Source organism: Silene latifolia, chromosome 1 (genome assembly GCF_048544455.1).
Source record: "Silene latifolia isolate original U9 population chromosome 1, ASM4854445v1, whole genome shotgun sequence".
Taxonomy (NCBI): domain Eukaryota; kingdom Viridiplantae; phylum Streptophyta; class Magnoliopsida; order Caryophyllales; family Caryophyllaceae; genus Silene; species Silene latifolia.
In genome coordinates this window covers 5,127,911-5,142,832 of record NC_133526.1, presented here as the reverse complement: position 1 = coordinate 5,142,832, position 14,922 = coordinate 5,127,911, and the positions used below count along the sequence as shown (strand labels likewise).

At 37.1% G+C, this 14,922-nt stretch overlaps 1 long non-coding RNA gene across 2 annotated transcripts in view; it reads left to right on the top strand.

The window, feature by feature from the left end:
- The window catches only part of LOC141594778 (uncharacterized), a 146,889-nt gene that overhangs the window by 116,734 nt on the left and 15,233 nt on the right, over positions 1 to 14,922 (top strand). Inside the window, exon 7 of one of the 2 annotated variants that reach the window (XR_012522233.1) lies at positions 12,658 to 13,468. This is a non-coding gene — a long non-coding RNA (uncharacterized LOC141594778). Of the gene's footprint in view, positions 1 to 79; positions 720 to 12,657; positions 13,469 to 14,922 lie in introns of those variants that run through there. The other variant, XR_012522234.1, reaches the window with a different exon arrangement.

Sequence of the window (14,922 nt, the reverse complement as noted above, 5' to 3'; positions counted from 1 at the left end):
TGGCAACCTATACAAGTGAAACTTTTGATATCAAGTCGCTGTGAAGTAGAAGTTAAAAAATTCCTTTTTTTTTGGGTAGCTCTCCTTCTTGTCTTGTCACGGAGGATCATACGGACCGAGTCTGATGCTGGGCATGTGTATTGAGGCTGGTATGAATTGAGCATTTGGGTATGCAGTTATTTGACATAAAAAAGCTTTTTTATTCATCATGACGTCTTGCAATTCTGGTTCTGTTGTGACTGGATGTTGCTCTTTTGATCCTAGACAAAGTTGAAATCAGCTTAGGTAATCTTATTGTGGATTCGAAGGTTTGGTGCGTGTTTGGTTCTTAATGGAAGGATTTAACGACAACTCGTTTAGTTGCTATTCTGGTCGAGGAGGATAGAGGATCGTGTAGATTCAGCCTGGTGCGAGGCACGTCATGGAGTTTACTATGGATTCAGCATTGTGGTACTTTGCAGACTTGTGATGACTTCGGAGAGTAACTTTTCTTCAATATGTAGTTTTGCTTTTCTGGTTTTGTCACGATCCCTTCTGTTAGTAGTTTTTCTCTCTGTACTGGATTTTATGCCTTCGATCTTAGATGAAGATGCACTCATTCTTTGGCAACTAATGTAAATAGGGTTTCTGGCTTCTAAAATTTATGTATGTGGTCTGGAATTCAAGCTGGACACATATTGGAGGTCTATTTACATGAAATAGGGTTTCTGGGTGGTAAATTAAGCAGTCTAGTATGGATCGAGCATTGTGGTCTCTTATGCATATGATGCTAGCTTATTGAGAGATTATATTACAATTTTAAGGTAAAGTGGTACTAAAGGTAATAAAATAGGTATAAAACAATTAAAATAAAATGGGTATATTTTTCATATAAATAGGTACGGAATTACTATGTCACGATCAACATTGAAAGGGTCACGAAATACAAATAAAAAGGTACAAAAGACTGTTATGTCAATAACTTATCAAAAGACCATATTTCCCAAGTTTTTTTTTTTTTTTTTTTTTTTTTTTTTTTTTTTTTTTTAAATCCATATTTCCCAAGTTTTAGTAATTTACAATTACACTAGCTGTTGTAACACCGGAAAAAAAAAATGTCGTTGGCGGGATAAAGGAAAAAAAATAAAAAAAGAAAAAGTCAAGTAACGGACTAAAAAAAACGCGTGGAAAATCCGCAATGCCAGGTGGCCCAAGTTGCCAACCGCCTTATTTCCCCCTATATATAGCTCTTTTGTGGTTCTCATAATTTCATCTTCCAATCTTCCCCGCTCTCTTTCTCCTCTCCCTAACTTCCTCGTCTTTCCTTGTTTCTTCTTCTTCCTATTAATTTGCGTTGATGATGTTATTATCCAGCTAGTTTAGATCCTTGTTTTCTAGGTTATGTTATTGGAAGATTGATGAATTAATTTGATGATATAGAATTGATTTTCCGTGATTGTGCTTCCGTTGATTGATTGATTGATTGATTGATTGATTGATTGATTTCATCCTGCTAGATTTTAAAGAATTTCTTTCCTGAGACGATTTCAAGGATTTAACGGCGTGCGGTCTAATTTTGGTGATTGATTTGGTATTCAATTTGATTTAATTTGACTTTTCGTCGTTGATTGAATTCATCTGCTAGGTTTTTAAGGAATTTCTTTCGTCATATGATTTCGAGGATTTAACGGCTCTAATTTTGGTTGTTGATTTGGTATTAATTTGTGGAAGAGGATTTGATGATGATTTTGGCAGTGATGATCAGTTGTATTTCAGATTCGTGGGAGAAGGTTTAAACATGATTCTGGATCCTGAAAATTCCTTAATTCGGTGATAATTTACTCTCGTTTGGATTTAATTTACTAATACTTTTTTAGGGTTTCACATTATTTGGAGAAGGTTTAACCCATTAAGTTTCTAGTTCCTGAAATACGTTAATTTGGTGATAAGTACCCACTTATATTTGATGTACTTGATTTTTTTAGGGTTTCAGATATTCTGGATCATGCGAATAATTAGATAGTTCTGGAATTTACGCCTTCTCTAGGTTGAACAACGACATGTCAAGTTTTGGATTTTATATTTCAGATTAATTAATATGGATGCACTCGTTGTGTTTTAGTGGGTAATGTTCTTTACTTTGGTTGTTTTGAATGTGTGTTGTGTTTGTGTTTCCGTAAGCTGTTCAAGATTTGAATGTGTGTTGTGTTTGTGTTTCCATAAGCCTTTAAGACGCGGTGGTGAAGCTGCAGCATCCCTATAAGCCTGTTTTAGACGCGGTGATGAAGCTGCAGCATCCCTGCTATAAGATCAAACAAGCTGGTTCTTCTCATCTGTAAATCTATCCAAATCACTTGTTTTTCTAGTTTATTATGTACTCCCTCCGTCCCAATCACGAACGGAGTATTATGTATCGTCAAGGACAGCTAGGACTCTGTGGGGTTGTATCATGATTTTTGGCTCAATTGATGGTGGTGGCTGACTTCCGTGGCCAATGCTTATCAGGTTGTTTCTAGATAGCCGCTGTCTCTAATCTCTCTCGCTGAGTGTCTCATACAGTCATAGGAAGGCAACCATACAACATACTATAAATACCCTCAATGTATGTGTCATGAAGTTAAGGATATAGCAGCTACTACTGGTTTTAAGGGCGTTTGCTTACTCTGAAGTAGCATTTTATTTACTATCTTTAGCTTAAGGTCTGTGTATCCCATCATTTTGATCTTGCGCCTAATTAGATAGTTCTGGAATTTACGTCTTTTTTAGGTTGCTCAACGACATGTCTATGCGCCCGTTGTGTTTTGGTGGGTAATATTCTTTACTTAGGTTATAGTAATCAGATTAATTAATTAATTAACATGGCTGCTTTGAATGTGTGTTGTGTTTGTGTTTCTGTAAGCCTGTTTAAGACACGGTGGTGAAGCTGCAGCATCCCTGTAAGCCTGTTTTTTGGACGCGGTGTACCTGTTATAAGATCAAACAAGCTGGTTCTTCTCATCTGTAAATCTATCCCAATCACTTGTTTTTCTAGTTTATTATGTACTCCCTCCGTCCCAATCACTTGTTTATCTTGATTATCACATAGAATATAAAAGGTCAACAAATGATTAGGACGAACGGAGTATTATGTATCTTCAAGGACAGCTAGGACTCTTTGGGGTTGTATCAAGATTTTTGGCTCAATTGAAGTTAAGGATATAGCAGCTACTACTGGTTTTAAGGGAGTTTGCTTACTCTGAAATAGCATTTTATTTACTATCTTAAGCTTAAGACCAAGGTCTGTGTATTCCCATAATTTTGATCTCCTCTATTTATTTATGTATGCCACTCCATTTCAATACAGGTGGTGTACAAGAGTCTGTTTGCTTGCCTGATTTTTGTTGCTGGATTTAAATGTCCTTGTTTTCTTCGTTAGCGAGTTGAGGTTTTGCTGCGGACTTGCGAACTGACTTGCATATGACTATGAGATGAAGTTAAGAATATAATAGAGGTTCTTGTTGGTTTGGAAGGAGTTGCTCACTCTTAATAAACTTTTCATTTACAGTTTTTTGCTTTTGAGATTTCTGTAGGATATGAATCTCACAACTGCCTTTTGACTTCCTTTTTATATAGGTCTGCCACTCCCTTACTGTATCTGGCCGCACGGTTTATGGGAGTCTCTATGTCAAGTTAAACTTCCCTTTTTCTGTATTGTATTTAAATCTTCATTGTCTGCGTGTCTTAGGGACTTGACTGACATAGCCTTGGGAACTTTTGGATTGTGCTCTACGAACTTTAGGGATATGAAGACTCCTTGTATTGTCCCAAGCTTTTGCTGCATGCATTCAACTCTCAATTTGTCTTTCACAAAGTTAAAAGATATAAAATCGTCCATTGGTTTTAATGCGAATTGCTTACCTTTAGGCTTACGAGTGAGGGATAAGTGCATCCTACCCACTATTCTTTTGATTACTTGATTTTATGTAGGTATGTCACTCCGTTGCAACATCAGGCTTCGTGGTTACAGGAGTCTTTGACCTTAACATTTTTTTCCTATCTGTTGGATTTCACTCTTTGTAGTCAAATGTGTTTTCGTTTCTTAGTGAGGTGAGCGTTTGCTGTAGGCTTGGAGCGTGCTGTATCTTTTCACGTGAAATTAATGGCAAAGAGTTTTTTCAGTGCTTTGAAGGGAGTTTGTCTCACTTGCTAAACCTTTTATTTCCTATTTTTAGCTTTTGAGATTCCTTGAGGTCTGTTTCTCACACATATTCTTTTGATTTTCTGATTTTTATTTAGGTTTGTCTCTCACCATCACCATCACCAAGTCACCAGGTTTCGCGGTTTATGGAGTTTCTTTGTTAACCCAAACCTATTTTTTTGTGCTAAATTTTAATCCGCTCAGAGCATGTGTTTCCCTTGCTTACTGAGTTTAAAAACTTTTTCTACAGGCTCGCAACCCTCAGTTTTGGGGCAGTTGCTCACTCTTGAATAAACTTTTCATTTACAATTTTTTGCTTTTGAGATTCTTGTAGGATAAGTATCCTCACAAATGCCTTTAACTTCCTTTTTTATATAGTTCTGCCACTCCATTACTGCATTTGGCCTCCTGGTTTATGGGAGTCTCTACGTCAACTTAAACTTTCATTTCACTGAATTTATCTTGTCATAGTCTACCTCTTCAATCCTTAGTGGGTTAAGCTTATGCTGCAGGCTTGGAGGAGGATGATTCTGTCTATTTGATGTCAAGTTAAGGATACAGAGGGTTTCACTGGTTTGGAGGGAGTTTGTCTCTTAATGAAATTTTATTTAAAATACTTGGCTTTTGAGATTCCATCTTACACATAATTCTTTTGGTTTCTGACTTCGTTTAGGTTCTTTTTGACACTCTCCGGGTCATGGTTTCCCCGCCTTTGTGAGAGTTTGTTATATTTCCAAACTTTCTTTTTGAAAAATCCTGTACCTTGTATTTTCTTTCTTTATCGAATTAAGGTTTTGCTTCAGGTTTGCTGCCCTCAGTTTTATCTTTCAATGGTATTAAGGGAGTTTGCTCACTCATGAAACATTTCATTTTGAAAACCTTTGGTTTTTGAGATTCCTGTAGATTAATATATCCGACACATGTCTTTTGGTTTTCTTGTCCTGTTTAGGTCTGTCATTTCAGTACTGGATGTGATAATGTGACCACACGAGTCTATAGGCCGTGAAGTTAAGGGCATGGTGCTTGCCATGGGTTTTTGGAGGGAGCTTGCTCGTTCTTAGATTCTTTTAGTTACTATTATTATTATACCTTAGATTCCTTGAGGTGCGTGTTTCCCTCATGTATTAGTTTTATTTCCGGATTTTTATTTAGGTTTGTCACCCGATTACATCACCAGGCCTCGTGGTTTGCACAGGTTTTTATGTTGACCAAAACAACTATTTTGGTACTCTGCACTTAAATCCTTAGTCTGCTATGTTTTCTCTTTCGTTATCAAGTTGAGCTTTTGCTGGAGGTTAGTTTATCCCATAAGCGATTCTTTTGGTTTTCTGATCTTTGTTTAGGTTTGTGGTCTGTCATTCCATTACAGTGTGCAGCCTTTAGGCTTACGAGTGAGGGTTAAGTGCGTCCTACCTACTATTCTTTTGATTACTTGGTTTTATGTAGGTATGTCACCCCGTTACAACATCAGGCTTCGTGGTTACAGGAGTCTTTGTTGACCTTAACCTTTTGTTTTCTTATCTGCTGGATTTCACTCTTCGTAGTCAAATGTGTTTTCGTTCCTTAGTGAGGTGAGTTTTGCTGTAGGCTTGGAGCATGCTGTATCTTTCACGTGAAATTAAGGGTCGAGTTTTTTCACTGCTTTGAAGGGAGTTTGTCACACACTCACACTTGCTAAACCTTTTATTTCCTATTTTTAGCTTTTTAGATTCCTTGATGTCTATCTCACACATGATTCTTTTGATTTTCTGATTTTTATTTAGGTATGTCTCTCACCATCACCAAATCACCAGGCTTCGTGGTTTTTGGGAGTTTTTTTGTTAACCCAAACCTATTTTTTGCGCTAAATTTTAATTCTCTCATAGCATTTGCTTCCCTTGCTTATTGAGTTAAAAACTTTTGCTACAGGCTCGCAACCCTCATTGTAAATGCACGTGGTTCAGAAGTGTGTGTTTGCTTCATTTTTCTTTTGCTGGATTTAAATTCCTAGTCAATGTGTTCTCCTTCCTTAGTGAGTTGAGCTTTTGCTGCAGACTTGCAGAATGCCTTATATATGAGATGAAGTTGAGGATACAATAGAGGTTCCGACTGGGTTGGAGGGAGTTGCTCACTCTTGATGAATTTTTCATTTACAATTTTTTGCTTTAGAGATTTCTGTTGGATAAGTATCTCACAAGTGCCTCTTGATTTCCTTTCCTACATAGATTCCTTGAGGCCTGTATCGCACACATGATTCTTTTGATTTTCTGGTTTGTGTTTAGGTTTGTCTCTCACCATCACCAAGTCACCAGGCTTCGTGGATTTATGGGAGTTTCTTTGTTAACCCAAACCTATTTTTTTGTGCTAAATTTTAATCCGCTCAGTGCATGTGTTTCCCTTGCTTACTGAGTTTACAAACTTTTTCTACAGGCTCGCAACCCTCAGTGTAAATGCACGTGGTTCACAAGAGGTTCCCATTGGTTTTGGGGCAGTTGCTCACTCATAAATGAACTTTTCATTTACAATTTTTTGCTTTTGGGATTCTTATAGGATAAGTATTCCTCACAAGTGCCTTTTGACTTGCTTTTTTATATAGATCTGCCACTCCATTACTGCATCTGGCCTCATGGTTTATGGGAGTCTCTATGTCAACTTAAACTTTTATTTCACTGAATTTATCTTGTCATAGTCTACCTTTTCAATCCTTAGTGGGTTAAGCTTATGCTGCAGGCTTGGAGGAGGATGATTCCGTCTTTGATGTCAAGGATACAGAGGGTTTCACTGTTTTGGAGGGAGTTTGTCTCTTAATGAAATTTCATTTAAAATACTTGGCTTCTGAGATTCCATCTTACACATTCTTTTGGTTTCTGACTTCATTTAGGTTCTTTTGACACTCTCCGGGTCATGGTTTCCGCCTTTGTGAGAGTTTGTTATATTTCCAAACTTTCTTTTTGAATAATCCTGTACCTTGTATTTTCTTTCTTTATCGAATTAAGGTTTTGCTTCAGGTTTGCTGTCCTCAGTTATCGAATTATAGGGAGTTTGGCTTAAGGTTTGCTTCAACTTTCTTTTCTTTCTCAATATTTTAGGCTTGTCACTCAGCCATCCAAGCCTCATGGTGAAAGGGAGTTCCTTTGTTGGCCCTTCTTTTGTATTGAATTTAGATCCTCTTAGTCTGCATCTTAGGAATATGACTGACATGATGGTATGTACATGCGTCATTGAGCAGTGAAATAGTTGGTGGAGCATGTGGCAGGTTTCTCCTTACTACTACCGGAGTTTTACAGAATCACAGGTGCATTGGTGAAGGCAAGTATAAAGGATTAAAGAGTATAGTTTCTGAATCCTCCCAACTTTGGTGATAATTAGTTCCACATGATCCTGTTTTTCCGGAACCCTATGAAGACTTTAGATTTGTTTTCTTTTCTCTTAGATAGTTAGATGAAGATGGGATCATAGAAATAATGGGCTTTGAAGATAAAAAGGCCAGCGGTTGCAATCTTTTTGAAGGTCAAATAGTCGACCCTTCTTTATTTCTCACCTTTATCAGTTGACTTCCATTTTTGGCAACCTATATAGTTGACCTAGGGTCTGATGCTGGGCATGTGTATTGATGCTGCCATGCTGGTATGACTTGAGCATCAGGGTATGTTACGACATAAAAGTACCTTTTCTTCATCATGACGTCTTGCAATTTTGGTTTGTCATGACCCCTTGGTCTTTCAATTTTCTCCTTCTGCTTCAGGCTACTGTTATTGGTCGTGACTGGATATTACGCTTTGATCCTAAACAAAGGTGAAATCCGCTTGGGCAACTAATCTTACTGTGATTTGTCATTGAGTTTACTATGGATTCAGCATTGTGGTACTTTGTGAACTTGTGATGTTTTTGGGAAGTAACCTTTCTTAAGTACAGCTAGGACACTGTGGGGTTGTATCATGATGTTTGGCTCAATTGATGGTTTTTGTGGCCACTGCCACTCTACTTCAAAAATCAGGTTGTTTCCGGATAACCGCTGCCCCGATCTTTCTCTTTATCCTCAAGTCATGGTTTCTTCATTGCCCTCTGTAAGAATGTCGATCTTTTTCTTCATGAATTTGCTCAATTGGGCTTCTTACTATTGTGAGCGTATGAGGGTTTTGAAGCTTCATGAATATAATAACATACTTATCTGATCTTATCTTAGTATTTTATGTACTTACTGACAATTTTATATATGTCAGTTTTCTTCCCTGAAGTGAATTGAGGTTTTACTCCGTAGATGTTGCCTCTAGTCTGTAAGTGGATGCGTATATCCCCATTGTCTGTGCATCTAGGGATATGACTGACATAGCCTTGGAACTTTTGGGTTGTGCTCGTTGAACTTTTGGTATATGAATACTCCTTATATTGTTAAACTTTTGCTGCACGCTTTCAACTCTCAATTTGTCTTTCACGAAGTTTAAGGATGTAGAATCGTCCATGGGTCCTCTTTAGTAAATTAATTCCCAGTAGTGTTGGATCTAATCTCAGATTCTCAGCATGTCACAAGTTTGCGTGAACGTTCCTTCGTCAGTTAGATTCATGCAGAAGAATTATTGGAGAACCTGTGCCAGGTTGAGCCAGTTGGAGAGTGGTACTTCTTTTATTCGTCAATTTTGTTACCGGCAGTCAAGTGAATCTATTTTATACCTTCCTTTTGATAGAATTTGATTTAGGCTTTGGACATGCGGCCAAGCAGAGGTATATCATACATTTGTGTGGACAATCCTCCATCCTTCAGGTTTGTTTAGAAAATTTATGGCTGTCTATAGGAATGTGCCTGTTATGACTTGGGGTTTCGGCATGCATCCAGATAACGTAATTTATATTCTTCCAAGTTTTATAGCCTTTGAACTTTTGGGTTGTTCCCTTTTCTCCTTGTTTTTCCCCTTCCTGTAACTTTTGCGACACACTTTCATGCCTTTCAATTCAATCCTCAATTTGTCTATCATGAAGTTCAAGGATATAAACTCGTCCACTGGTCTTCAGGAACTTCGCTTACTCTTGGGGAGTTTCTTTGTTAACCCAAACATTCTTTTTGCGCTAAATTTTAATCCTTCCATAGCATGTGTTCCCTGTACTTATTGAGGACTTTTTACTACAGGCTCACATTTCTCAATGTATATGTCATGAACTTAAGGTATAGAGGCTTCTACTAGTTTTAAGGGACTTTGCATACAATACAGGTGGTGTACAAGAGTTTGTTTGATTGCTTTATTTTTTTGCTGGATTTATTCCTTCGTCTATGTGTTGTCCTTAGCGAGTTGAGCTTTTGCTGCAGACTTGCAGAATGTCGTATATATGAGATGAAGTTAAGGATACAATAGAGGTCCCCTTTGATTTGGAGGGAGTTGTTCACTATTCTTGAGCCTTTGTGAGAGTTTGTTTATAATTCCACATTTTTTTTTGTATAGTCTTCTTTTCTTTTATTTTCTTTTGTTATCGAATTTGGCTTTTGCTACAGGTTTGCATCCCTCAGTTTATCATTCATGATATAGGGATTTCACTTGTTTTAAGGGAGTTTTCTTACTCTTCAAAATCATTTTTTTTTTACTATTTTAATATTACGAGTAAGGTCAGTTAAGCTTACCTCATCCATCATCCTTTTGATTTACCTTTTCTTTGTTTAAATTTAGGTATGTCCTTCCATTATAACAAAAGTCCAGGTGATTTAACTTTATCAGTTTATCTTCTTTCTTTCGTGAATTAGTTAATTAAAACTTCATTGTAAACGAGTTTTTTTTTCATTGGTGAGTTGACCTTTTGCTTCAGGCCTGATATAGAGGTTTCCCCTGATTTAGAGGGAGGTTGCTCACTCTTCTTGAGCATTTCATTTAAAGCTGTTAGTTTTGAGGTTCCTGTAGATCAATATATCCCACACCTGTCTTTTGATTTTCTAATCTTTTTTAGGTCCGACTCTTCATTAGCGGATGTTGCCTCACCTGGTATATAGGCCATGAAGTTAAGGGCATGGAGGTTGCCACTCCATTACTGTATCGGCCTCGGGGTTTATGGGAGTCTCTGTGTCAGCTTAAACTTCTTTTTTTGCATGTAATAGATTTTCAGACTTGAGTTTTTCAATCCTTAGCGGGTTAAGCTTATGTTACAGGCTTGGAGGATGCAGTCTATTTTGTGAAGTTAATGGATATAAGAGGTTTCCGTTGGTTTGGAGGGACTTGGTTCACTCTTAATTAAATTTCATTTACAATTTTTATCTTCTGAGATCCATCTTACACAATTCTTTTGGTTTCTGTCTTCATTTAGGTTTTGATACTCTCCGGGTCTAGTGGTTTGATTTTTGATCATCAAGTGGTTTTGGAGAAGGGCGTTGATTCATTGGTATGCTATGTTGGTTCTTATTTTAAATCACACCAATTATTTAGTCGCATCACGTTACTGTAGGCAGCAGTGGTTATGGCTGGATGTAATGGTATTGATACTAGATAAAGATGACATTGTGCTTAGGTATATAGTCTTATGATGATTTATATCGTATTCGTTCCGTAAGGCTCATGAATTCTTGCTTATTGATGTCTTCAGTTTCTTCGGATTGTTCCATAGTTCGCCTTCTTTCTATCGTGGTGTATTAGAGTTTTGAAGCTCCGGGAAAATGAAAGCAGCCTTAGCTTAATTGGATTCAAGCAGAATAATCATTTCAGAGTGATACTGCATTTACTCTTCCGTTACGGCAGTCAAGAGAAATATTTTACCTTCTATAGAATTTGATTTAGGCTTTAGACATGCGGCCAGTTAGAGGTATGTCAATTCATTTGTGTGGATGATCCTCTTTCCTTCTGGTTTGTGCAGAAGATTTATGGCTGTCTAGAGGAATGTGCCTGTTATGACTTGGGGTTTCGGCATGCATCCAGATAACGTAGTGGATATTTGAATGGATTGTTTCTTCTCTTTCAACTTTGAGGTCCGTAGATTTTTTATGAATCGATTACTGCCGAACCTGTGTTTACACTAATGAAATCAGTTAAAATTGTGTTTTATTTTTCGGAGTCTTGTTCGTATATGTTGTGCCCTTTGACTTATGTTGTGCCCTTCCGCTCCAGGTTTTTCCCTTATCTTGTTAAGCTTTTGCTATGCACTATCAACCCTCAATTTGTCTTTCATAAAGTTTAAGGATATAGACTCTTCTATCTGTTTTAATTGAATTTTCTCACGCTTGGGGAAGTGCATCCTACTGATTATTCTTTTGATTAGTTGTTATGTAGGTATGTCACTCCATTACATCATCAGGCTTCGTTATTTACAGGAGTTTGTTTGTTGACCTAGACATTTCTTTTCCTTTTTTCTGCTGGATACTCCTCGTAGTCAAATGTGTTTTCGTTCCTTAGTGAGGTGAGCTTTCTCTGTAGGCTTGGAGCATGCGGTATATTTGACCTTGACATTCATCACTACTTTGAAGGGAGTTCGTCACTCTTACTGAACATTTTATTTTTTTATCTTTTGAGATTCCTTGAGGTCTGTATCTCACATATTGATTCTTTCAATTTTCTGATTTTATTTAGGATTGCCACTCACCAGGCTCCGTGGTTTATAGGAGTTTGTTTTTTAGCCCAAATCTTTTTTTTTTTTTACGCTAAATTTTTCCTCTCATACCATGTGGTTCCTTTGCTTATTGAGTTAAAATTTGTTACAGGCTCGCAACCCTCAATGTATGTGTGTCATAATGTTAAAAGGATATAGAGGCTGCTACTGGTTGACCAAGGTCCATGTATCCCATTACAATTTTACGCTAAATTTTTCCTCTCATACCATATGTTTCCTTTGCTTATTGAGTTAAAATTTTGCTACAAGCTGAGTTAAGGATATAATAGAGGTTCCAATCGGTTTGGAGGGAGTTGCTCTCTCTTAGTGAACTATTTTTTTTTTTTACAATTTTTTGCTTTTGAGATTCCTGTAGAATAATTCCGAACTTTCTTTTGGATAATCTTAGACCTTGTATTTCCTTTCTTTATCGAATTAAGCTTTTGCTTCAGGTTTGCTGCCCTCAGTTTGTCTTTCATGATATAGGGATCTCACTGGATTAAGGGAGTTTGCTCACTCTTATCAAAACATTTCATTAAAAGCTGTTAGTTTTAGGTTCCTGTAGATTAATATTGATTTTCTCATCTTATTTAGGTCCGTAACTTCGTTCACGGATCATAGGCCATGAAGAAAAGGCCATAAGGGCATAGAGGTTTCCACGGGTTTTTAGAGGGAGCTTGCTCGTTCTTAGATTCTTTTAGTTCTACTATTACAGCTGAGATTTCCTAAGGCGGGTGTTCCCCTCACGTCCTCACGTAGTTCTTTTATTTCCTGATTTTGATTTAGGTTTGTCACCCGATTACTATCACCAGGCTTCGTGGTTTACTCAGGTTTCTTTGTTGACCAATGCTACTACTTTTTTATGCTCTGGTTAAATCCTTATAGTCTATGTGTTATCTTTCCTTATCAAGTTAAGCTTTTGCTGGAGGTTTGGACTTTGGAGCTTGCTGTATATTTGACATAAGGTTGAAGATGTCGAAGTCTACACTGGTTTAGAGAGTGTCTACTAACTCTTGGATGTTTGATTTCTCCTATTGGCTTTGAAATTCCTAGAGGTTAATTTATCCCCACTCACAACATGGTGTTTGTTTTACAAGGAGCTAAAGTAAAGTGGTTTCCAGCGGTTTAGAGGGAGTTCACTCACTCTTAAAGAACATTTCACTACTATTTTTGGCTTCTGAGATACTGTATGTCAAAATTAAATCCTCTAGTAGCTTATTATTTTTAGCTTATGATCTCAATGCATTCACCCTTGTGATTCCTTCGTTATTCTCAATTTTTTTAGGCTGGTCACTCCACTATGGCATCCAGGCCTCTTGGTTTAGGGAGTTACTTTGTTGATCCTTTTTTGTATTGTATTATATCCTCAGTCTGCGTCTTAGGGTTATGACTGACTGACATGATGGTCTGTAGGTGGGTCATTGAGCAGTGAAATTGCTGGTGAAGCATATGGCAGGAGGCAACAGAGCCACCAACATTTGTCTTGTATTTGAAAGTGCTTTCGTTATCTGGATACCTTGTTTCTCGTTTTTGAACGACTTTTGTTGGAGGCAGTTCCGTTATATTTGTCTTTTTGCCTTTCTTTTCAAAGATTCACAGGGGCATTGGTGAAACCACACAATTTTGGTGATAATTAGTTCCACATGGTCCTGTTTTTCCGGCACCTTATGAAGGCTTCAGATTTGTTGTCTGCTCTCTTAGGCGAAGATGGGATCATAGAAATGTGATTAATGGGCTTTGAAGATAAAAATGCAAGCTGTTGTAATTTTATTGAAGGTTTGTCAAGTACTTTGGCATTTCTTTATTTGTCGCCTTTATTAGATGACTTTCATTTTTGGCAACCTATACAAGTGAAACTTTCGATATCAAGTCGCTGTGAAGTAAAAGTAAAAAAATTCCTTTTTTTTTTGGGTAGCTTTCCTTCTTGTCACGGAGAATCATACGGACTGAGTCTGATGCTGGGCATGTGTATTGAGGCTGGTATGAATTGAGCATTGGGGTATGTTGTTATCTGACAAAAAATAAGGTTTTTCTTTATTATGACGTCTTGCAATTCTGGTTCTGTTGTGACTGGATGTTACTCTTTTGATCCTAGACAAAGTTGAAATCAGCTTAGGTAACTTATTGTGGATTCGAAGGTTTGGTGCGTGTTTGGTTCTTAATGGAAGGATTAAACGACAACTGGTTTAGTTGTTATTCTTGTTGAGGAGGATCATGTAGATTCAGCTTGGTGCGAGGCACGTCATGGAGTTTACTATGGATTCAGCATTGTGGTAATTAGACTTGTGATGACTTCGGAGAGTAAGTTTTCTTCAATATGTAGTTTTGCTTTTCTGGTTGTCATGAAGCCTTCTTTTAGTAGTTTTTGTCTCTGTAGTGGATTTTATGCCTTCGATCTTAGATGAAGGTGCCCTCATTCTTTGGCAACTAATGTAAATAGAGGCTTATGAAATTTTATGTATGTGGTCTGGAATTCAAGCTGGACACATATTGGAGCCTTGGAGGTCTATTTACATGAAATAGGGTTTCTGGGTGGTAAATTAAGCAGTCTAGTATGGATCGAGCATTGTGGTCTCTTATGGATATGATGCTAGCTTACTGAGATTTTACAATTTTAAGGCAGAGTGGTACTAAAGGTAATTAATAATTTTAATTACCCCTTTTGTCTCATTTTATAATTAGGATTCGTCCCTAATTCCGTTTCCATATAACTGCCCTCTGGAAAATATTTACCTTTCAAAACTCTCGACATCAAACATGTTCCATTCGTTATAAGCCTCCATGCCTGTTTCCCCAACATTGCCATATTAAATTTTCCATACTCTCAACGTTCCGTGTTACCACCTCTGATTCTTCTCCCTCAATGTCCCAAGCAAAAACTTCGTCATCGTCCACCATATTCACCACCAGCACCCCCTTACCTTTGCTACCTCTATCACGCTCCATCCAGTCCTCCGACTAGGTTTTTGTCCCAATGGGTTTTTCCTAGCAAGGTTTTTATCAGGTTGGGTTAGGGTCAGAATACGGGTCGAGAATATTTTCGCGCCTTTTTATTTTCTTATTTTTTTTAATAAAAAATAATTTATCAATATTATTTTTTATTTAGTATTAATATTTTAATTATATTTTTTACTTTGAGATTATAAATTAAAATAAATACAATAATTTTATTAAAAAAATAATATTGATAAATTATTTTTCATTAAAAAAAGTAAGAAAATAAAAAGCCG